Raw genomic sequence first — 23,436 nt, forward strand, 5'->3', positions numbered from 1 at the left:
CCCTGTCTACCACCATTCATTTGTTTGATAGATTCTCTCAATGACGGGAGAAACTCAAGAAGTCCTATTACCATTATTTCAAAATGTACTTTATAGCATTCAGCAAAGCTACCTTGAACAGATGAAATCTCTTTGGAAACTAGGCTGAGCAACCTCTAACGCTCAAGAGCTCCATCCACCTGAGCACAGACATATGCACTCACAGTCGGTTCTGAGGCGTGTGCTCCAGTGCTGTCCTGGATCAAGCCCTTTTATTCCTCATTTAGGACACAATTTGAAAATATATGCCACCATGTGGTGTTATATAATTCAGTTCTATCAGAGAAGGGTAAGCCAAGAGAAGGTCATTGCTGGCAAAAAGCTACTAGAAAGGAATAGAACAGCCTTTGTATTATCTGGCCCTGTCCATTTTGTATTTCACTCTGAAATATACCTGTTCTTATGATATGTTCCAGCGTATTCCATTGGGCTCTTTTGATATGAACAGTACAATCCGATGCAGCAGCTCATATGGAATACATATGAAAATCACTTGATATTTTTTTTTTATATTAAAAAAAATACACACAAAGTATGAAAAGAATAATACGCTGGTAGCAGAACCCAGTGGAAACATATGGAGCAGTCATGTTGTACTTTCAATAACAGCAGAAAAGTAATTATATGTGAAGTGTGCAATGTAAAAATTAACTCATTCATTCCCAGAAACTAGCGAAATAATCTGCACAGGTTCCATTCTGTTGAAATTGCAATTTTGCCTACCCAGATTTTGTACCTTTACGTTTAGAGAAGTTTCCAAAAACCTTCATGTACCTCTGTTCAAGGTTACACATTTTGCAAATCAATAAAACAAATCCTTCAGTAGGAGATTTTAATATAAGTTGTTCCATCTGTTTGTACAGAACCACAAAACTAATTTAAATATAATTCATCAAACTTTTGATTGTGTCTTACCAGTGGCATTGTTACCTTAAAGTGGAGAAATGAAAAGGCATATTTGTAAAATTGTATTGGTACTACTTAGAGCAGCAAAGTGATCCCTGCAGAGCAGAAATGAACATCAGGAACCTAAGTCACAGCAATTTGCGTAGTAGTTTGTAGGGACCACAGTTTAAAGGAATAAAGTAATATACCGTCTGAGCCAGCAGAGGGGGCTTCCTTTTTAGGGTTGGAATAGGAGTGAATCTACACACAGAAGTACAAAGATCTTTCCACATTTTTCATTTGCTGAAATATTTGCCCTTAATTCATATACACTACATTTCTTTGTGAAAGTGAAGTTTCCAAACGTAAGGTAGCTGCAGAGTAAGTAATCATATACATATTTTAAAACACATCCCCTTTCCCAAATTTATGTTTGTTGATCATGGGGAAAAGTTTATATACTTTGTGTATAACTTTTTTCTTTTTTAAAGGAAGCAATTTCCCTCACTTAATTCCAGGTAGACTTCACATAACTGATGTTTTCACTGCAGCAGCTCCCACTCTGTGAAGCAGTATGAAGTGTCAGTGACATTCTTTAAACTGCTGTTTGCCTTTGAACATTTTTTTCAGATTTCCTCAGGAATTCTCTATAATGAATGTAACATTTTACTGACTCTACATCACCACTAGGGATGCTTAGACCAGATGACTGAGTAAACCCATCAGTAAAAAATCCCCATAGCCATTATGTTTCCTAAATAGACTATTGTCTAGATAAATATGATGACCCTAGATTTCCTGGTATGTGCCACTGTTACTCCAGAATTCCTTCCCTAGGGAAAATCAACAGATATCCATAAAAAAAAATACTGAAATAATAATAATTTAAAAAATAAAAATATAATAATAATAATAATAAAAATAAATAGCCAAAGTTGAAATTCGTAAAAGCAGCTTTTATTGAGCAGCCTAAGTTGAAATATGCCTTGCAGGGCTGGCCCTGTTAGCCTGGTTCCCAGCTCAGGGCACTGTATGCTGATTTGAATCACAGTCCTCAGAAGAGCAGACCACTGGTGCTAGGAAGGATTAGAGTTCTGAGCCATCAAGCCAGATTCAAGGTTTTTCTTTACCCATTATTTTGATGTTTGATAGCATGCTTAAATTAAATACTTGGAAGATTACATTTTACTAAATAATGTTGCGAGCAAACAGTTTCTGCAGTCTTGACATTCTTTCACCCGAGAACATTTTCTTTAAAAGGTAGCACGTTTCCTTGGACAGCAGCCATCCCTGGCAGCAGATCTCAGCACTCAGTAGGAAACCCATGCCTTTGAGTTCTGAACTAGCCCATACTGGAATTAAAACACAACACTAACAGTCAGAATCAGTTGTTCTTGGTGGGTAAGTGTTTTATAACTGCATGGGGATATAAGAGCAGAGCCTCAAGTTTAAATCCTTTTTTAGAAAATGCTGTGATTAACTGCATGACTTCACTTATTGTTAGGGTAACAGATGGAAGTGCCACAGTGAAATATTTCCTTTTTATTTACAAACAATAGAAAGTCTTTCTACAGATAGGAATTAAAACATTACAGAAGCATTGGTTCCACAAGCTTAAATTCTTTCATGCTACCACATGCATTTTTCATGGAAAGTCAACATCTTTAACATTTTTGCACTGTCTGAATTTATCATCCATAACTTTTTTGTGATTCCTGTTCAAATGAGTTTGCTTCTTTAGAAAGAATTATGTACCTACAGTATAATGAGCTAATTAACTAAAGAACAAAAGGTGCCTTCTGTTATATGTGAGACATAACCAGCTCCCAGACACAGGCAACACATTCTTTATATTTAAAGGCAATCTGTATTGCTGATTTTGATGTCAGATGCTCTGTATCATTTTGTACAGTGCCACAAAAGAATTGCTAAAACATTAAAAAGAAAATTGTCTTTAAAAAAAACAAAACGCACGCCACATCTTACCACCAGTATTCTGAATTTTGAGAGGTTTGTAAAAGAAGTGTGCTTTGATCAATTGCAAGTTTTCTAAAAAAAAAAAAATCACTTTTATGCATTTTGACTGGTAATAGCACTGAGCAATCGACAAAACTGACAGAAAGAGACAGAAGCTGCATAAACAAAATAAGGTAGAGATTTTATTAAATATTAATTTTATTAATTCGCAGCAAAAATCTTTGTTTATTATGGTATATTAAAAATATATTTTCTTCATTCTAAATCATTTCTCTACAGACACTATACAACTTGTCAATGCCTGTAAAGATCTCTTAGCTTGCTAAAAATGCCTCAAGCACAAAGAGCAGTAAAATATTTTTTAATGCTGTAGACTTAGATCTTACCACATTTAACAAAATATATTAAAATCATGATTTATAGCATGGTTGCAAGTGAACAGTAAGGAATACATTTACTTTTAACCAGCAATAATTGTCATCGTACCATTGAAAGACCTCAAAAGAATTTTTAAAATCTTATGGAAGAGAATCTGGCAGGTTCTGTGAACTGTTGTAAGAAAGCAGTATCTGTGTCCAGGGTTTACAAATAGGTATGTGGAAACAGAAATGTACTGGAGGTACACTTCTGCATAAACACAAAAGAGAAACACTCTTATTCCAGGATTCCTCTAGGAATTACAATAATAACTTCATTGTCTGTATATAAATTGTGTGAATTAGAGTTGAAGACCCAACTGACAGGCTTCTAGCCAGCCACAGCTCCACTTTGGGCTTCCTGGACCTCTTGAGGAACCTCTGGATGAGGCAAAGGGTTTGGGGCTGGTCCTCTCTGCTGTGGGTCAGCTCAGCCCCAAAGGGTTGTAAATAGCTTCACTGATAAAACCAGAATAAATATTAGACCATAAATGCATATTTCTTTTTCTTCTAAGTGTCTTCAGAAATCAGTAAAATAAGCTATATTTCTACATTGGGGATCTCTGGATGCATATTTCTATTACATCCTATACCTGCATCATCAAGCATCTAAGCATATCCTACTTATTTAACAGGATCCCATTGAGATAGACTTTCTGTTGTCCTTAATAAGAGCTCACAGTACCTTCTTCATATATTGTGACAACAAAGGGGTTGGACATTTCTTAGACACATTTTCCTAGTATTTTTTTCTTTTTAAAGGTGTCTTGCAAAAGCAATTTAAGCTGTGTGCACATAAGCTTTTGGTTATCAACTATATAAAGGGCATACACTCAGAGCTAAAAAAAAAAAAAAAAAAAAAAAAAAACTGTGCACACTTGGCTTTAAAAAGGCAGATATCCACCATTTTCATTTCTGTTTGAATGGACACTAAAATGGCAATTAATCCATACCATTAGCAGTAAGGAAGAGCTTCCTACCGTCATTAATAATCACTTGCCTTCTCAGAGGACACTCAGTCACTTGAGGTGATATGATTGCATGCACACAGACCCAGAAACTCCCTTCCCTCTGGCACCTCAGCTTCACAAAAGTTCTTATCCAAAGGTCAGCTGCCAATCGGTATGTACATATATACACACATAGGTCCTTGGTGGGAATAAATTCCAAGTTGGCTACAAGAGCATATAGATACTTTTACTTGAGGTAAAAAGAATAAATATTTTTTATTTGTTCTTTTGTCCTTCCCAGAAAATGACACATCCATACATCCTGAGCTAGTATACTGCCCAAAGCTAGTATATTGCTAGAGCAACTGCAAAGCTATGAATCTGTCCTACATAAAGTCACCATCAGCTTCTTCATGAATACAGAACTCATTTAGCTGAGAAAACTGTTATGCAAACTTGAGCTGTTGCTCTGTGTCCATGCAAACAGGTGAGAAATCCAATATAATCAACCTGTCAACCTGAACTACTGAATCCCATCACTAAACCATGTCCCTTAGTCTGGAGAAGAGGAGGCTCATGGGAGACCTTATTGCTCTCTACAACTTCCTGAAAGGAAGCTGGGGGTTGGCTTCTTCTCGCAGACAATAAGAGAGAATGGCCTCAAGTTGCACCAGGGGAGGTTCAGGTTGGAAATTAGGAGAAATTTTCTTCTCAGAAGGAGTAGGAATGGGTTGCCAAGGGAAGTGGTGGAGTTACCACCATCCCTGGGAGTATTTAAGGAAAGGTTGGATGTGGTACTTAGGGACATGGTTTAGTGTGTAATATTGGTGTTAGGGGGACGGTTGGACCAGATGATCTTGGAGGTCTTCATGATTCTATGTCTCTATGTCCACAAGTGTCTTAAATAGCTCCAGGGATGGGGACTCCACCATTACCCTGGGCAGACTGTTCCAATGCTTGACCATTCTCTGTAAAGAAATTCTTCCTAATGTCCAATCTACAACCTCCCCTGGCATAACTTCAGACGATTTCCTCATGTCCTATCACTTGCTGCCTGAGAAAAGAGACTAACATCTTCCTTTCTGCAACCTCCTTTCACGTGATTATAGAGAGTGATGAGCCTCCTTTTCTCCAGACTAAACAACTCCAGTTCCCTCAATCACTCAGCATTACTCTGGTTTTCCAGCCCCTTTACTAGGTTCATTGCTCAACTCGGCACACACTCAAACAAGTCAATATCTTACTTGTAAGGACAGAGACTGAAGAAATAAGCTGAGGACATTTTTAAGAGGATTAAAAAAAAAATTATATTTGTATTACCAAATTATAAATTTATTTGTAATTTTATGAATAATTTCTAAGTACAAATTACAACCTGCTTCTCTTCCTCAAATAAAATACAAAGTGGTCAAGGCTTCTTCTGACAGTTTTATATCCTACCCACATTTTTCCAGGAAGAAGACTGAAAGATGTAAAAAGGGGATGGTACAACAGAAGGTTGTATGTTGCCTTCCTCCTCTGGCAGTCAGAGAGTGCCAGGTAGGGAGCAAAGGCTGCATTCAGCAAGGGAAAGGAAAAGTACTACATAAAGTCATAGGAAAACTAGTAGTCTGTCAATATATTTGCTCTTATACCCTCATCAGGCTCTAAATTATTCCTTCAGGAGACCACTTACAATAAAATAGAGGATATCTATTTCCTTGAACAAAAAACAACAACAAAAAAACCAACAAAATTTAAAGAAAAGTGGTTTTACTTGCTAAGATTGTCATTCCTGTCCTGAGTAAACTGAAGAACATGTTTTCAGATAATTTTTTTCCTGGTGCACAATCAATGTAAAAATATAAAATGAATGAAAATCAGTAATCTCTTCTCAACAGTGTAATAAATAACTAAATTCATAATTTTCCCACTGTACTAAAATGCATTTCAGAAAAAAAAAAAAAAGGTTAATGCTTCACCCACTTGAGTAGATTTAGAACAGCTATACTGTAGCCATTGAACAGAAGTATTCTATGGGAAGAGAAAAAGAATCATAAACTTTAATAATCATGATTAAAAATACGTCATTATTTGCATAGCCGCACACTTCTATTTAGGGCATATGAAAACACACATGTAAACACAAGCAAAATGATTTGAAAAAAATATCATAAAGGTTCATTCCTGAGGAAGAGAAATAGCTGATAGGTTGTTAAATTTATCTTTTTTTATCTTAAATTTACTTTTAATAGATTTGATTCTTGTTAAATTGACATTTCTTTAATCGCAGTATAACTTAAGAAAATACTTTTAGGTATAACAATATTAAAATGCACCTAAATCCTTATTAGCAGAAGCATCATATACTTCAACAATTGATAACAGATTACTAATTTTAATAATCAGGAATAATTCTAACCCATTTAATGAACTGCTTAGTAGTAGGTCTAAAAAAAGTTTAATCCTTGTTCCAACTACTTGAAAAATAAACCCAACATTATTATAATTTGATATGACAGTCAGGACTGCAAGTGTAAGATCATTAACACTTCACAGGTTATACCCTGAAGTAAATCTTACAAGAAGTTCACATAAATAAGGACAGATTTACACAATTATGTAGTTATGAGTATCACTGCATTTCTAACCATAAGTGAATTCTTCTCAATTTGCTATTCATTTGACTTTGATATGCTTGAAAAAAATGCAATCCAACAGAAAACAAGTCAACTCATTTTTTCCTTTTTTCTTATTTGGTTTCAGGACATTTATATACCAGGTAGAGGTATATGAACCCAGACGGTTTCATCTAAGAGAATTTTTGCTTGTAAAAGAATTCAGAAAAGTTTCATTTATTCCACTTAGGTTTGCATTTTTGCCTATTGTTTGACTGGAATGCTACAAAAGAATTATAAAGGAGTTAAAGAAAATTTAAATTTGGCAAATACAAGAAAAAACAAAAGACTCCTCTCTGGAAATAAATAAATAAATAAATAAATAAATAAGATGTGGAGAATAACGATAACAAAAAAAAAAATAGAAAACCCTTTTAAGATTAAGGAAAAAAAATGCAAAGACAAGGGACCTCTCTACTTTGTAAGGAGCTCTTCATTGGTATTTGTAACTGAACAACTCAGACATGATACTGTGGCACACTATACTCTGATCAAACACATTAGCTTGTAAAATTTCTCACCTCTGTGGAGCCACTGATGACATTGTTTGGTTTTTATCTGATAGAGAGTGAAGGGGAATTGGGAATGCATTATTTCAGGAGATTATAAATAACTACATTAAAGACCCACAGCCTTGAAAGATGTGCTTTTTTCTTTTCAGGAACTTAACAGTTTTTAATTTTCATAGATAAATAATTTTTACATCGCAATAAACACAATATATTTGTCAGTTGATCGGTGTTGTTTCTTCCTAAAATACTCCAAGATGACTATTATAATGTGCTGTCATGGCTGTCCAATGCTTCTCTGACACTTAATGCCACTGATCTGGAGAACTCTCCTCTAAAATGAGCAGTGCAGCTAAAAATCCATATTGGGAAAACAAAACAAACAAACAAACAAAACCCAATACATTTAGTAGCATCAACTCTGCTGGCTAGTTACAATTAAATTAAATCTTGGATAAGTAGACCAGACTTTATGCTTGATTTTAACATGTGCTGGGGGCATACCTATTTAAAAATGTATGTGTTTATGTAGGTAAGAAATTGGTCTTTGTTTATGAAAGAAAGGAGACATGATCAACTCTTCAACATTTCTCAAATAATTTCATAATATTTTATACAAAATAACACAAAATACAAATAACTTGTTTTCAGAATGTTGCATTTGATCTGCTCCATCAAATGTGAAGATTAAGTCAGTCATTGGGAAAAGACCCGGTGTAGTGAAAACATCAGAGCAGTTTTTACTGCTGACTGACTACTGAGACCTTCCCAATGTAGCTTTTGTACTTCAGTAATCTGAGAGCTTCAGGACCACTCTGAATGTTGAGGGCATTTGATGATAATAATCAAGAAATTTTGATACTTTATTAAAATAGTTCAGCATTTTGCTGAATTCAGCATCAGATCCTTTAAGTTTGTTAGTTTTGCTAAACATTACTCCTAATAGTTTATAGAGAAAAATGAACAAGTACTTCTGTCCTCATAATCAAGTTTCTCAGTTACAGAAATTCAGTCTTCAGATCTTTGAATCAACTCCATGAAAATGCAAAGTACAAGGTTAAATTCACAGCATTTTAAATAATCAATATTTAAAATAACTGAAGCTACTGCATTATTTTACAATTTTTACAATGGTGTTGAACTGATCACACTAACACTTTAAGAACTGTTAGATTTCTCTATTTCTTTTTCTTCTAAACATGCACAAATAGGTAGTATTTTATATCCGTTGTAATATTTATGTTTATCACCATTTTGAACTATTTGAACTTATCTTTTCACACAGCTCTTATGAAATATTAGAGGAACTAATTGCTCAAATCTCCTACATGTGAAACTGTGAAATTGCATATCCTTTGCAAAGCGTAAGTTTGGTTAGCATGTTTCTGCTTGAAAACCTCATTCCACATGAAACTCCAAAATAATATCTTTAATTATAAAAATAATTGCCACAAACATTAATTTTGTTGATGGATGGTTCCCACTCTTCAATCTTCCACTTAAATCTATCCGAACATTTATAGGAAGTTAATTGGACAATACAACTTTTTTTTTTTTAATGTTTTCTGTTGTCAAATAATTTTTTATTAATCAGAATTGAAAGTTATTTATTTTTTATACCCTGCTTTCAGACACTTCACATTTAGTGCTATTTAGTATAGTACACGAAACTATTTAAATATTGCTTTCAACTTTTTGGAGCCTTTTGTTTTACCAGACTTCTGTGTTACTTCACTATGCAATTTACTGAAGGCTAGTAATTATTAGGACATGTGGTAGGCGTTTATCACCAGTAACATCACACAGCCCACTCTATGATCAAGATACAATAGGGCAAATGGTACAATTAAAGGCACATTCTTTGGTGCATAACAATAGAAGCCTTGTGACATGGAAAGATTAGGAAAAGACTCAAACATCTTTAAAACTACTCATTACCACCAGTTAAAATGTGCATGTCTGACCTTTATGGTAATCAGTAGTACTCCACTTGTGCACTATGGAGCTAAATAAGCTTTATTTTAGACACACACAATTCTTTGCAGTGACCTGCAGTTAACTTAGCTGATCTCAGAGACTAAGCTTACAATGAATCAACCCATCAGTGGTCATAATGATAGGCCATCATCTTTATCAACCAGTTTACAATGACAGGCAGAAAACAGTACCGTAGATTTTCCTGCCAAGTGGAGTAGTATTTAAATGTTGACTGCTATATACATCAGATTAACAAGGTTGCAAAGTTACTGAGAATCCCATTCCCTGAGGTGCAGATTCACCCTGTGGTGCTATTATACCATAAGGTATATCAAAGATAATTGCTTAGTTTATTATCCTGTTGTCTTTTATGTCGGCCCCTAATTGTGAATTCAGAAACCTCTTGATGTCCCAGTTCCTTATGGACCTGTTATTAACCCCATTCATTTTAATTAGGATTTATTACTATTTTTACTATTAAAGTGTAGTGTGGTTTTTTTTGTTGTTTTTTTTTTTTTTTTAATAGATATTTCCAAATAACCCACAATTCTTTCTTACAGCTTCAGTAAAGGAGATTGATGGGATATTCAGTCAGTGTTTTAAATACAGGTCTCTGAAGCTCCTTTTCTATCTCCTGCCAAAATTTGGCATATCAAGGTGCAGATTTTTTTTACCTGAAGTTGCTTTAATAGTTTAAGTAGCATGCAAATGAACAAAGATTTCTGTGGTAAAATCAGATTGTTATATTTCTGTATAATTTTAAAATATCGTCCTAGCAGGAAAGTGTGCGCTGGTTCTGTCATAACTGCTATCTTCCCCATAGTCCTGAAAGATGTTGGTCCAACTTTCACGGTCCTTGTGCTGCACTTTACAGAGAACAATTTAAGCATATTCCCATAAAATACCACATGAAACCTAAAGAACCCAGAAACAGTTAAAAACTATGGCCTGGCTAGTACAGATAAGTAGTCATTCATAATTCCTCCTAATGTATACAATATTAATCTGTATGTACCTAGAAAATCTGACTACTTCCTATACTTCAAAGTCATTGCCTTTGCTACGAGACCTAGAAAGTGCTTCAGGATTCATTATGACATGTGGAATATATAAGCAATAAGGCATGACAGGGAGTGTGGTTATCATAAGATAATCACACCCCTGGGTCATTACAAAGCATGAGGTGCAGCCGAGCACCTCTCATTCCCCCTGGGGTGTGATTATATCATGATAAGCACACTTCATGCAGTTACCTTATTGCTTTTATAAAAAGTCTTTGTTGGGAAGAAAAACTGTATTTTTTACTTAAAGATGATAAAGTTGGCAGTTTACTATGTTGAGCAGTACTTTCTGCTAAGCTCCACGGTTTATATGTATTAATCTACTCCTTTAGAATATACATCTGCCAAAGCTGATCCGAATTCATCAATCAAAGGTGTTCATAATACAGCATGTGTTCAGGTGATCAGTCTGGAAAAGGATGTGTGGATGTCCCAGGCAATCCCATAGCCACTGGCTGTTCGCTGTACGCCTACTTCTTTTCTCCAAATGCTAAATAAATAAATAAATAAATAGTTATGATTTAAAAAACCAACAATACTTGACAGCAGACAAAGTTACTTAACCAAAAGTTAAAAGACATTTTAAACAGATACATTTACAGGAAAATGTAGACTTCAGTAACTGGAAAATAATTCAACTTGCACAACAAGAAAAAGTTTCTAACTTGCTTTTGCCCGTGGTAGGATATCTCCCACAAATTAAGGGTGACAACTTAATTTAGGGTCCTAGGTAAACTACAAAATCCCACTGCTGTCATTCAGATTGTAGCCTAAGGGGTCTAATGTGATCTTTTGGATTTACAAACACCTGCCTTGGATTATGCCATATGTCTTCTTAGTGGCTCCAGGGGTGAATGCTCTGTCCAGTGTTCAGCTCATTTTGTGCTTTAAGAATGCATAACTGCACACAGGATATGAAGGTTTGCATCCATTTACAATTTATCAAGTGTGATGGCCATGTTCTGATTTCAGAAGCATTCAGTGGTCTGGAAAGGGGCATATGTATGGGCTGAATTTGGCCCTGGGCCATTTATGAATATAGGTAACACTTTTCACCTAATATGAGCAAGTCACAAATTCAGCTATTTAATTTAAATAGGTCCTTGTCACCATATCTTCCAGATTTAAGAGGCAGGGTTAGGAACACTGTCAGTATCCTGGATGAAAAGGAAAAAATCCAGTAGCCTTCCATCTTCCAGCATTTAATTTGACACAATACTCTCACTACATAGATACACAAAATCTTCCTTCTCCCAACAACAATTTGAACTCTAGCATTTTATCTTTATATTTTACACACACACAGACATACACAAAAGGAAATTATAACAAAAGATATATCTGTGATGCATTTCCTTGGAAGTCTATGAATTTATCGCAAGCAAAGACTCTGAGCTTTTGAATAGCAATAATATGATACTAATTACAAGTTAATTTAATAATAACAACCAAAGATATTTGGTAAATAACAAGTAAGGACATAAAAATATTAAGCTAGAATTTGGGGCTAGAGTCACCAATTTTCAGATGGCACATTTTTATATAAATTTATATTATTTTATATAACATATTGTTTGAGGTGATTCACAAATAACTTCAGAAATGGCTTCCTTATCTAGAAGAGATGGGTTGAAAGTGAGTGTTGCCATTACTCACTTCCTTACAATGAGATGAAAACAATGAATATTAAAAGAGTAAAGGGGGAGTAAACATCACCCCATTTGTTCTAAAGGTTATACTTTAAAAACTGCAGCTAGTAAATTACCATCTACTGGTTTATAAAAGCATTCCTAGTATTTTATGACTCTAGAGATACTCACATACAGATATAAACCTCTCCCAATATTTCTATGTTCATAAAATAAAATTTGGTTCTAAACTCTTACTCATTTCAGAGTCTGGCTATGTAAGGAATACCAACTTGAAAGAGACTTAGTTGGAGTAGTGTAGATTTTTTTTTCTTTAAATTTATTTGAATTTCATTTATATTTTAGTTTTATTTGAGTAGAAAGGTAACACAATGCTTGTGTATGCGGAGTCAACCTTATTTCTGCCACTGTCTAATATAAGTGTTTTACAGCTGATCATTCTTTTAAAATAGAGCTACTGTGTATGGTATGAAATAACTTTGTTCCACACCACAGTTAATTATTTATAACGGTATCATGAAGTACTTGTTGATGAATTACAGGATAGAAAGCATGGAAAGGAGGAGAAAAACAGGAAGTGGGAATTTGGGAAGAAATATGGTTTCTGTTAATGAAGTACTATATAAAACAAAAGCAGTACAACTAAAATTTATTTATTAATGCACTTCTACACATTCAATTTGCTCATGTCCTGATCTGCAACAAGGGCCTCCCAGAGAGGAGTGAAAATACTAGTATTACATAGCACAAGTGGAAGTACATGCAAGTAATTCTCAATGGCTAGGTGACTACCAGCTTGGAAAAACTGGGCATTAGGATGAATTTGCCCAACAGATTTCCATTACTTTCTGTGTAAAAGCATCAATTGGTATTAGAATATTGGAAATCTGTCCATTCCCTGTACTGGTAACCATGGCTACCCTTGCCCAGATTTTTTCCCCTCTTCTGCAATGGGAGCACAGAACAGCATGTGTAAATAGGCTTAGAAATGGCTAGTAGTGGTTAGCCACAGCAGCATTACTCCAAGCAGTATAGCTAAGGCTGGCTCCTCAGCTAGGGAGAATTTAGCAGAAACACAGGAAATGTCTTACTAGATACCACCCTACAAGACAATACCTTCTTTTTACTGCAACCCTTGCTACCTGACAGTAATCAACACGATGTCTCCTCGGGAAGAAGGATGAGAAATTCCACTTCAGTTAGAGAGCAGGCCATCTGTCCCCAGGAAAATTACATCTTTATTCCAAATAGCTAAAGATTAGTATAAAGTCTGAAGCTAAAGGCTTTATATGCTTTCCAAGACTGGATTTTTCTGAAGTATGGTTTAGGTTCCTTCCCTTCCCTTTCCCCTTTTTCCTTTCCCCTTTTTCCTTCCCCCTTTCTGATTAAATGGTACTAGTTGGGATACATTTGTTATTCAGATAAATTTCCATCTCCTACTGGAATTCTATTGAATTTATGACCTCCCTGACATCAAGTGGAAAATCAGCTGCTTAGATCAATCTGTATCTGTGTGAAGACATATTTCTATCTACTGTGTTTGAACTCACCGCCATTCAGTTTTGAGCACTCTCCTGCTTTACAAGACAAGAACAGACCGTCCTCATTTACCTTCATTCTTTTGTCTCACTCTAATTTTTTCTCTCTCATTCTGGTCTCTAAAGTAAACAACACTTATTTTCCATTGCACAGTTTTACTATTCCCTTCCTGTTTCTCAGTGCCTTTTTCCAAATCTCTCAAAGATCAGCAATGACCCTACACAGTATTTCAGACAGTCATAAGTTCATTTCATATAATGGTACTAGAAAGTTTTCTATTCCTTCTCCATCTCACTGAATACAAACATTTGTTTTCCTTTTCAATGACAATCATACACTGAGTAGATAACTTCCCTAAGCTGTCCACTAAGTTTTCAAGGTTTCTGAAATTATGCTTATTGAGCTTGGCTTGCCACACTGTTTCCTGTTGCCTACTTTAAGTAGGTCTTTGTGAAATTCCTCACAAGCTTTACTAATTTTCTGCAAAGTTTGCTTCATTGCTTTACACTACCCCTGAGGCAATCATATCCTGATTCTATAGCAATCTTCTGTTCATTTATTATATATTTTAAACTGTAATTTATTAATAACTATATTACATAATACAGGGCCAGAGTTTAATCTATGAATCCATTGCTAGCCTTTCTTATGGCTAATAATAATAATAATAATAATTTCTACCTATTGTCTTGTAGACATTTTTACTAAAATTATTCTTGTCTGTCTCTTAACAAATATTTAGATACTCTAACAGCCTAACATAATGAAGGCTTGTAAAACACTTTTAAAATACAAAAATTAGAATATAAAAAATATTTCTCCTTTCCCATGCTCAAGAAATTCTAATAGTTTTGCTTTGTAGAGCCTTTCATACCTGATCCTGTTTACTGTTTAGATTTACTACTTACTATACAGACTTTAATCTTCCAGTGTCTGTGTTCCTCCTTTCTAAATTCTTACATCAATCAATCAGGCTCATACAACTGTAATTTTTACTGGCCTTTAATTATCTTTATAAACATGCATATGACATTTGATGTATATGAAATTTTAGTCCCATAATTGTTTCCAAATGAGAAGAACAGACAATATATTTGCTAGCCACTTGGCAAGTTCATATTTGAACTCTTTCCAAATTTAAAGGTTTCCTTCAAATGTGGGACATATAGTTCTCACATATTCTGGGGAAAACTTTGGGTCTATAAGATATATAGAGATGTTGCACTTTCTGTAGTAAGAGACATCTGATTACACATAAAGAATAAATTAGTGAGATAAAACTATCAGCTTGAGTAAATAGTTACCTAGAAAACAAAGACTGTATTCATGAACTAAGAAAAAGATTAAATAATAAACCCATAAGCAAATTAGTTTGAGTAGTTTGAATCAAAACTGCACGTTTTCATGAGCCCGCTGTTGCCCATTATTGCTCCAAGGTACAGCTGCTAAGTCCAGAGTCACTCTGCCTGAACAGCAATGTATCTGAGAGGAAAATTATCTTTTTCTTCTCTCAGAAACAGTATTGCTGGCATAAAATATATTCAGATTGGAGCAGAATTGTAATTAGGATAAATATTTGATGTCCAAAGTGTTATCACACTAGTATAGACAGGGAAGATGGAGATTTGTACATAGCTACTGTATTGTTGTTGCAGTCCTCTTATACTTCTGGTATATTTTTAAAGATTAAACAAATAAGAAAGGTGAATTGAAACAGGAAATATCAAAACAGCTTTACTTGTACTGGGTTGTTAAGAGAGCCTTTCAGAAAATGGAAGCAGTAGAACAAATAGTTGCAACTCGGGGATGATACAGTACTGTAATCTATTGGGAATGATAGATTTAGGCTCAACAGAAATAAATTCCTACAATTTTTTTTTTTCTTTACTGAGATGTGGTCTATACAGAACATCTAGGCTGATTATAGGGGATGATGTGGAAAACACAAAAAGGCTGTGAAAGATCCTGTAATGTTAGGGTTAATTTCATGCATCTTGCTTGAGTTTCAAAAACTGAGCCCTATTTCTCCAGCGCAATACTGGTCTGTCTGGCATTTCTTATACAGTCAAATTTCCCCCTTAAACTGATAACAGTTTCACCTTAAACATGAAGCAAAGGTTTAGTAAACAACAGAAGGTTAATATGTTATCCGAATATAGATATATTAGCAAAAATAATAATATATATATATGCTTTTACATGTCTGTAATTATAAAATCTTAGCAATTATTATATATAACAAAATTATAGAAGTGTCATTAGAGGTAATTTTAAAGGCAAATGTCCACAAAATAAAAGGGTATAGATTCCTCTTTTTACAGGGATTTACAGTACTCATCAGCTTGTATAGTTCACATTAGCATCCAGTGACATTGCTTTGTCTGTATATATTTCTAGCTGTCAACAGAATGTCCTGAGGCAATCGCATCCTGATTCTATAGCTATCTTCTATTCTTTTGTAATACACAAGGGTCTAATTTTCCATCAGCAAAGCATGAAATCATGTAAGGATGCCACATAACCAGCAAGTGCAAACAAGTAGCACTTTTTCTACACATAAAAATGCTTCGTAAAATAACAAATAAATTAAATCTTCTTGTTCAAGTAAAGTGCTTGAAAACCGAGACGATTTTTAGAAATTAGAGTACTCTGCACAGAACTGGCCATGCCACACTGTTCTTCTCAACATGTGCACCATCTTATAGTGTTATCTTGTGTGATAAAATTATTTCACTCATGCTGATGGTGGAGCTCTCTATTTTTCTGGACAAATAATACAGTTGCAAAAAACAGGCATATCAATTGAATTAATATAAATATCAAACATCCAGTAATTTACCAGAAGAATTGTCAAAATTAGTTGATGTAAGCTCACTGTTCCCATAGTAGTAGACTTACCCTATAGCTGTAACGGTTGCTATAAAGTGCTTTATAGGAATCCAAGGGAGCAAAATGTGCACACTGACTCTGTCATTTGTTACTTTCAAACCTTTTCTGTGGTGTAGTGTGAGAAAACACTAAGCCTCAGTAATTAAACCATTTGAAAATGTACCAGAATATATGTGCATATAAGGTACTCGGCCTCCAACTCCCTATCTGGAACATAAACACAGTTTTACAATACTGTCTGCCATCATCAATGACCTCCTCCTTAAGCAGCTCATGTTTGCTATATACTTGAACCACATTCAAGACATCTGTCTTCCTTGCTAGAGGAACTACAGAGACAAAGCTCAGTTTAGCCTCCATGTACTGACTGCAGTTGCCAAAATCATATTCTTCCTCTCTGCCTCTCATATTTCTACAACTTCAGGGGATTTTTAACACCCTTTTCTACATAATGTACAGTTTATTTAGCACATGGCTTTCAGATGTCTGGCTGCAAAGTAACCTGTTGTAATTTAAGGGAAACATGTTTTGAATAAAGTAGCTAGTGCTTTTAATCTCTACTGCATTTAGTACAATAGAGGCTTTCAGAAAAAATGGATTTTCCAGGATGAAGAGGACCACATAGTCTCTGCTCATGAAAAGAACTGAACTAGAATTTACATGAATAACTTCCAGTAAATCTGTCTGTGTCAGCTCCTCACCATTACAGCAACGCCTTTGAGAAATGGGTCTGTACATGACAAAGTCAGGCAACATGCATTTGTTCCCATCTCCCCCCTCAAAAATAAATAAATAAATAAATAAATAAATAATCTTTTTTATGGAAACATTTCCTAAGCATTACAAAGCAATGTGATTTTGTTTGCCTCTTAAATTCAAGAGATAGGAACAAGGATAGTTGCTGCCAAAGCATATCAGATGTGCCTCAAAGGCTCAGTGATGACTCACTGCAAGAAAACAGCACTGGGAGTACAGAGGAAAGCCCTGACCCAGCTGGGGCAGCCTTGCCCATACTGGAATATGTGAGGCTGCTAGCCCACACAGGTGCAAGGATCAGCTCTGAAATGAATCCTGTAGTGCAGGAGTACTGAGAGTTGGCATCACCACAACCACAACTAAGCACTCATTAATCAGGGACAGGTTTTTCAGCAAGTTTTCACTGTTACTGGTCCACAGGAAAAAGTTCATCTACAACATCTGTCAATCTGCCCCGCCAATATTCTTTTCCTACAAAAATGAACATTAAAGGAAATAATTATGTAGCAGATAAATACCCTTCAGGAAAGAGAAGTCACCCTATAGAACTGAATTCACCTTGGATTTGAGTAAGCTCAGTTCAGTGCTAGCTCATGTAGAACCCATGACTTTGTAGTCTACGATGAGCAAGCAGTCTAGTGCTAGTAGATGCTAGGTAAATAGCAAGCAGTCTGTGCCCTCCTTTACCTGTCCTGTTACCACTAACTAAGACAGTTACATGCAGTTGAGCTGTGACTACCAGAATGAAGCAAAGAGATAGGCCTGTTTTCACAGTCTTTCTACCTGTATTGGAAACTGGGCACAACTGTGTTCCCCTTTCTCCCTGTGGTAGCCCAGGAGTGGGAGCACAGAAAGCTGAAAGATTCAGATGTTGTATCTATAGTCCACTTGCCCAAGCCCTAGTTAGAAACCTGTAATTGTAGTAATACATGGTGTCTCCTCCAAGACGCTAGAGTCAGGCTTCAACATCTTTGCCTACTAGGCGCATTTCTCTTGTCAGCAATGCCAGTAAGTGTAATTATCTTTCAGCCAGAGCAACCAGAAAACCAGAAAACTTTTGGTAGCAATAATTTGGAGAAAACAAGACAAAGCCAGTGTGCAATCCTGCTCCTAGTATTTTCTGTGGTTTATCTACCCTTGAATGATTTTCCATCACTTTTATGCCTGTCTGGCAGGGCATGAATAGTAAGACTCTGCTTTTTTTTCAGGAGCATTTCAAAGCTTTCACCCATCTTTGCCATTTTTTCTGCAACTAATAAGTAAATGGAGACCTTACAGCTACATAATCAAATGTAACCTTTCTCATGTAGTACAATCGTAGATGCTGAATTACCTGTGTGCACATTTTCTGATTTACACCACTGCATAAAATTATGCAGTGATGTCAAACATCCAGTTATGCTTTAAGGCATTGGGCCAAATGGACCTGCTTCATATACTTATATAACCCACATGTTACACTAAGATTAAATATTCTAAACTTTCAGATAAAATCATTTCCATTAAAAGAAAAATATTGTTTCTAGCTTTCATAGTTGTGAAGAAAACCTGCAACTGTTAGCAGACTGTAAACTGGTGCAATGCCTAAGGCTGGAAACAGATGGAAATCTGGGTTCAGAAAAGCAACAGCTCTACTTCTGCTATTTAGCTCTCTGGATGTTGATTTTAAATCTAATGTTTTGTCTTTAAGAGTTAACGCTACATATTTTGGTGAACATTTAAATAAATAGGCAAAGAAGACTGTGGGACCTAAGCCCTCATAGGTCATAATGGGAAGCAGAAGAGATACAAGCTGGGAAAAGGGGAAAAAACAGTAATATTGCAGCAACACCAGTGTCTATGAAATGCATTACAAGCAAATAAGGAAATGATTATGCACAAAAGCAAAGTTAAAAAAATGACAGGATTAGGAAACATGAGGGGAAATGGTAGCCATAAATTTACATCTCAAAATAAGAAATTTAAAAAGACTTAAGTAACCTCATTATTTTGAAACATCTCATTTAAGTCGTAGCTTCTTTTCTGAAAATTTTCTTAATGTCTATAATATCTTCTTTTTCTTTTTTCTCTTTTTTTTTTCCCTCTAATGAAGTTTGTTGACATAACTATTCAGAAAATGGGCACCTTAAGGTCTTGGGAGAATAAGCTCATACAAAAGTTTTGTCCTGGTTTTGGCTGGGATAGAGTTAATTTTCTTCATAGTCACTGGTATGATGCCATGTTTTGGATTTAGGAGGAAAATAATGTCAATAACACACCAATGTTATAGTCATTGCTGAGCAGTGCTTGCACTAGGCCAAGGACTTTTCAGTTTCTTGTGCTACCCTGTGAGCGAGGAGGCTGGGGATGCAGAAGAAGCAGGGAGGGGACATATCCAGGATAGCTGGCCCAGGCTGCCCAAAGGGGTATCCCATACCATATGGCATCATGCTGAACAATAAAACTGGGGGCAGTTGGCCTGGGGCAGGGGCTGCCATTGCTTGGGCATCAGCCAGTGTGAGGTGAGCAATTGTGTTGTACATCACTTGTTTTGTGCATTCTTTTATTATTATTATTATTAATTATTATTAATTATTATTATCCCTTCCTTTGCTGTCCTATTAAACTGTCTTTATCTCAACCCACAAGTTTACATTTTTTTCCCAATTCTCTTCCCTGTCTCACTGGGGGTTGGAGGAGAGAGTGAGCAAATGGTTGTGTGATGCTTAGCTGCCTAGCAAATTAAACCACAAGTTTCTAGTAAAACTTCAATGTCAGCTATATCTAGATTAAGGAGCTGCACAAGTCAGTAAGAGTGGATTTGTTGAGTGACACCACTGACACAGAGGAATCAACATCAAATTGTATGTGGTTTGTGGTTTTTACTCTGGCTGGTCACAGTATGGTCCCAGAACCTGAACACGCACTGGCAGGTGGACACAGGTTCCAGCATTGCTTGTCTGTAAGGAATTGTGATCCATGAGGAAATCCACAAAGCAAAAGAAAGCTCATTAACTGCCTTGCTGCAGCTTCAGGATGTGCATTTAAAGACACCAAAGGCCCAATTCAACGACACATGGTTATTCTATCTGTGCTTATTGTATCTTCTGCCTACCATATCAGCTTTTTACCGCTGCTGCTATATCTTCACTCTTTTTCTGCTCTGATGTCTACTGACACATGACTACACCTATGCTAGTCTTTGCACATCCACAGGAGCTACTTGGCAGCAGAGAACCAGGGCTGCTGATACTGGACCCCCTCCCACCTCCTCTCACAACTTTCTCTCTGTCTTCTTCATTTGCTGCTGGATGCACCATCCTGGCAGCAAGCCAGTATGATGAGCAGCAAGGGAGGGAGACGCAGCTTCCCGCTCAGTTAGCATTGAAAGTGGTCCCTGGTAGGTAGGAGAAACCACGATAAAACATTATCAGATCCAAGTCCCCATATGTTTCTAAATCTGTGTTACAGATAGATACAATTTGGGACTAGAGGGGTAGGGAATGAGGGGTAAGTATATAAGTTTAATGCAAAATGCTTGACAGGTGTGTAGGAGTTTGACTGTCAGTGTTAGCTGCCTCTCAGAAGACTTCCTCAGCGTCACTCTGTGTAAATGCATATCATCTGCTCACCCAGAGATAGCAAACGTGCTACTACAATTATAGCAGTTGGACTAGAAATGGAGAGAGAACGCAATTAGATTCCCAAAAGGGGTGAAAGACTACAGTGTCAGTTCTACATCTCAATACAGCCTGCTCACAGCCCTCCTGCTCCATATCCCCACCCCACAGAGCCTTTGGTTGCGCAAGAGGAGAGTCCATATAGCTAACTTCTTATTTTGCACATTTTCTCAGCCTCTGTTTACTCAAACCATTCATGCACAAAATTGTTGAGGGAAGAATATGCAGAAAGATACAATTTTGCGGTGACAATAACTTAGTTTCATAGCTAGAGTCAGAGAACAGATTTCATATGGCAAGAAAATGATAGTATTTCATACATTGAAAAATACAAGAGTGAGGGAAAAGGATTTTTTGACTTCCTCTCGTGAATGTCATTAAGAAGAACATACTGTAATATTTTGAAATTTGAAAATGATTTCAATTTCTATTTTTACATTTAAAAACAAAACTTCACTACAAAATAAAATTGCTTGAAAGAGAAGGATGTATTAGTTTAGAAAGACAAAAACAGGATCTCCACCATTTCAAAATATTTTCTTTTCCCTCTCAGACAGCCTCCCATTTCCTAACAAAATTATCTAAAAATTGTTATGACAGTATGAAAGAGTATGTCAGTCTGTCTGTCTGTCTATCTAACTATTTACTTACTTGGCTCACAAGCTTTCTTGGCATATCCTCTCCTAAAAAAAAAAAAAAAAAAAAAAAAAGAAAGAAAGAAAAAAAAAAGTACCCAAATCCAAACTAGTTGTACATCACACCATTAGTTTTGGGAAAGACTAAAAACATTTAGCGCAACTCCAGATATTTCCAAATCCCTAGAATATAAAAGTAGTTGATGACAATTCGCAGTCTCAAACTGCTGAGGATTTTATATCACAGAGTGGCACAACATATAAACCAACAGCAATGGGTTTCACTTGCTCTGAGTAATAATGCAATTAAGAGTGCTAATAATGCCCAAGGAGAGTCTTTTCCCTGAAACCATCTTGTCTTCAAACTTCCTTAGTGATTCTTTTGTATATTTGGTTATTATTATCATTCCTGAGACAGGCTGACAGTTTATCAATACACTGCATTTTCAAGAAACATATCAGGAAATAGCACCACTCCACCTTCCAACATGTTTATTAAATGCAGTAATAAGCTGATAGACCACCACCAATATAAACAGATGTTCATTTCACACCAGGTCTTGTCAAACTATCCCATTCAAACCATTCGTCCGGTGCCAGAGCCGCACCAGTTGTACACCAGAATGTTTTGAAGAGATAGGCGCTTTTCTTCAGAACAGGCTAAAATCTAATTGCACGATTTTTTATTATATGCAAATGAGCAGCATCTGATTAGGTCCTGAGGCAGCTTCACCTAGGTGTTCACAGGAATAGCAATGGGAGCTGGAGAGGAATATTTCATAACTGAAGTATATTTTCCCTTGGGGGACACCACCATTTGATTTTGACATTTATTTGTCCTGTGCTGTAAAGGACAAAACTACAATTACACTTTTTTTTTTCTACTGTGCAGTGGGCACAGTGTCAGAAAAAATTAAATCAAAGGTAGTGTGTTCTCACCAAAAAAAAAAAAAAAACAAAAAAAAAGCACCAACCAAGCCTTAAAACCAAATTTACAGAACATATTCATAGTTAAGTTACACTGCATTAAAACGGTCTATGTGATTGAAAATGCCTATTATAAATGTATTTTTTTTAATAGCAGAAAGCATAAAATGTAAAAGATAGTCCTGTATTTGCGTTTTTCTTAGATTAATGTTAATACAATTAGTATTAACAATTTACTCTTTAATATTTTTTATTGTCAGTTTTACAAACAAGATGTGCCTAACATAAACTGTTTGAGCTTATTTCTATTTGTTATGATCTTTTCTGCATTTGAAGAAAGATGATGTAAATTAATTGAATCCAAGATTAAATGAAAGGTATAAATCATGACTCATCTTGCATTTCAGCCACATACAAATATAATTTTGACACGTATACTATCACACAACAAATAATTTTATATTCTTGAATTCCACTGGCACAATTTACACATCATGTAGATGAATTTATTGACAAAAGTATGCCTGAAAATTACCAATACTGCAAATAATTTATGAGCCACGATCACATCATCCCTTTCAAGGGCCCCCAAACCTACTGTATATAACTTGCATAACCAGACCTTACATTTCCAGAAAATTTCTGGAACAAAACTGTTAGAGATTTAATCATAAATCAATATTTCCTCTTCAAATTACCTATCTTCAGATAGGTAATATGTATTTATTTACAAATATCATCAAAATCTTAGTCCAAATAAGAAGGGTTAAACACTGATTGCCATGTTCCTTCCTCCCAATGAGTTTAAACGTAGATGAATGTGAAAAGTTTCTAGGGTTAACATGTCTCTAGTACATAAAAAATAACAGATGGTGTCTTGTAACCATTTGTTGGAATAAAAAAATATATAT

General features: G+C 35.6%; 1 long non-coding RNA gene across 2 annotated transcripts in view; it reads right to left on the minus strand.

Moving 5' to 3' along the window:
- Window positions 1-3,442: 3,442 nt before the first annotated feature.
- The window catches only part of LOC310880208, a 46,635-nt gene continuing 26,641 nt past the window's right edge, over window positions 3,443-23,436 (minus strand). For both annotated transcript variants that reach the window (XR_014571533.1, XR_014571534.1), the window contains one exon: window positions 3,443-10,961. This is a non-coding gene — a long non-coding RNA (uncharacterized lncRNA). The remainder of the gene's footprint in view (window positions 10,962-23,436) is intronic.

Source organism: Anser anser (genome assembly GCF_964211835.1).
Source record: "Anser anser genome assembly, chromosome: 1".
Lineage (NCBI taxonomy): Eukaryota > Metazoa > Chordata > Aves > Anseriformes > Anatidae > Anser > Anser anser.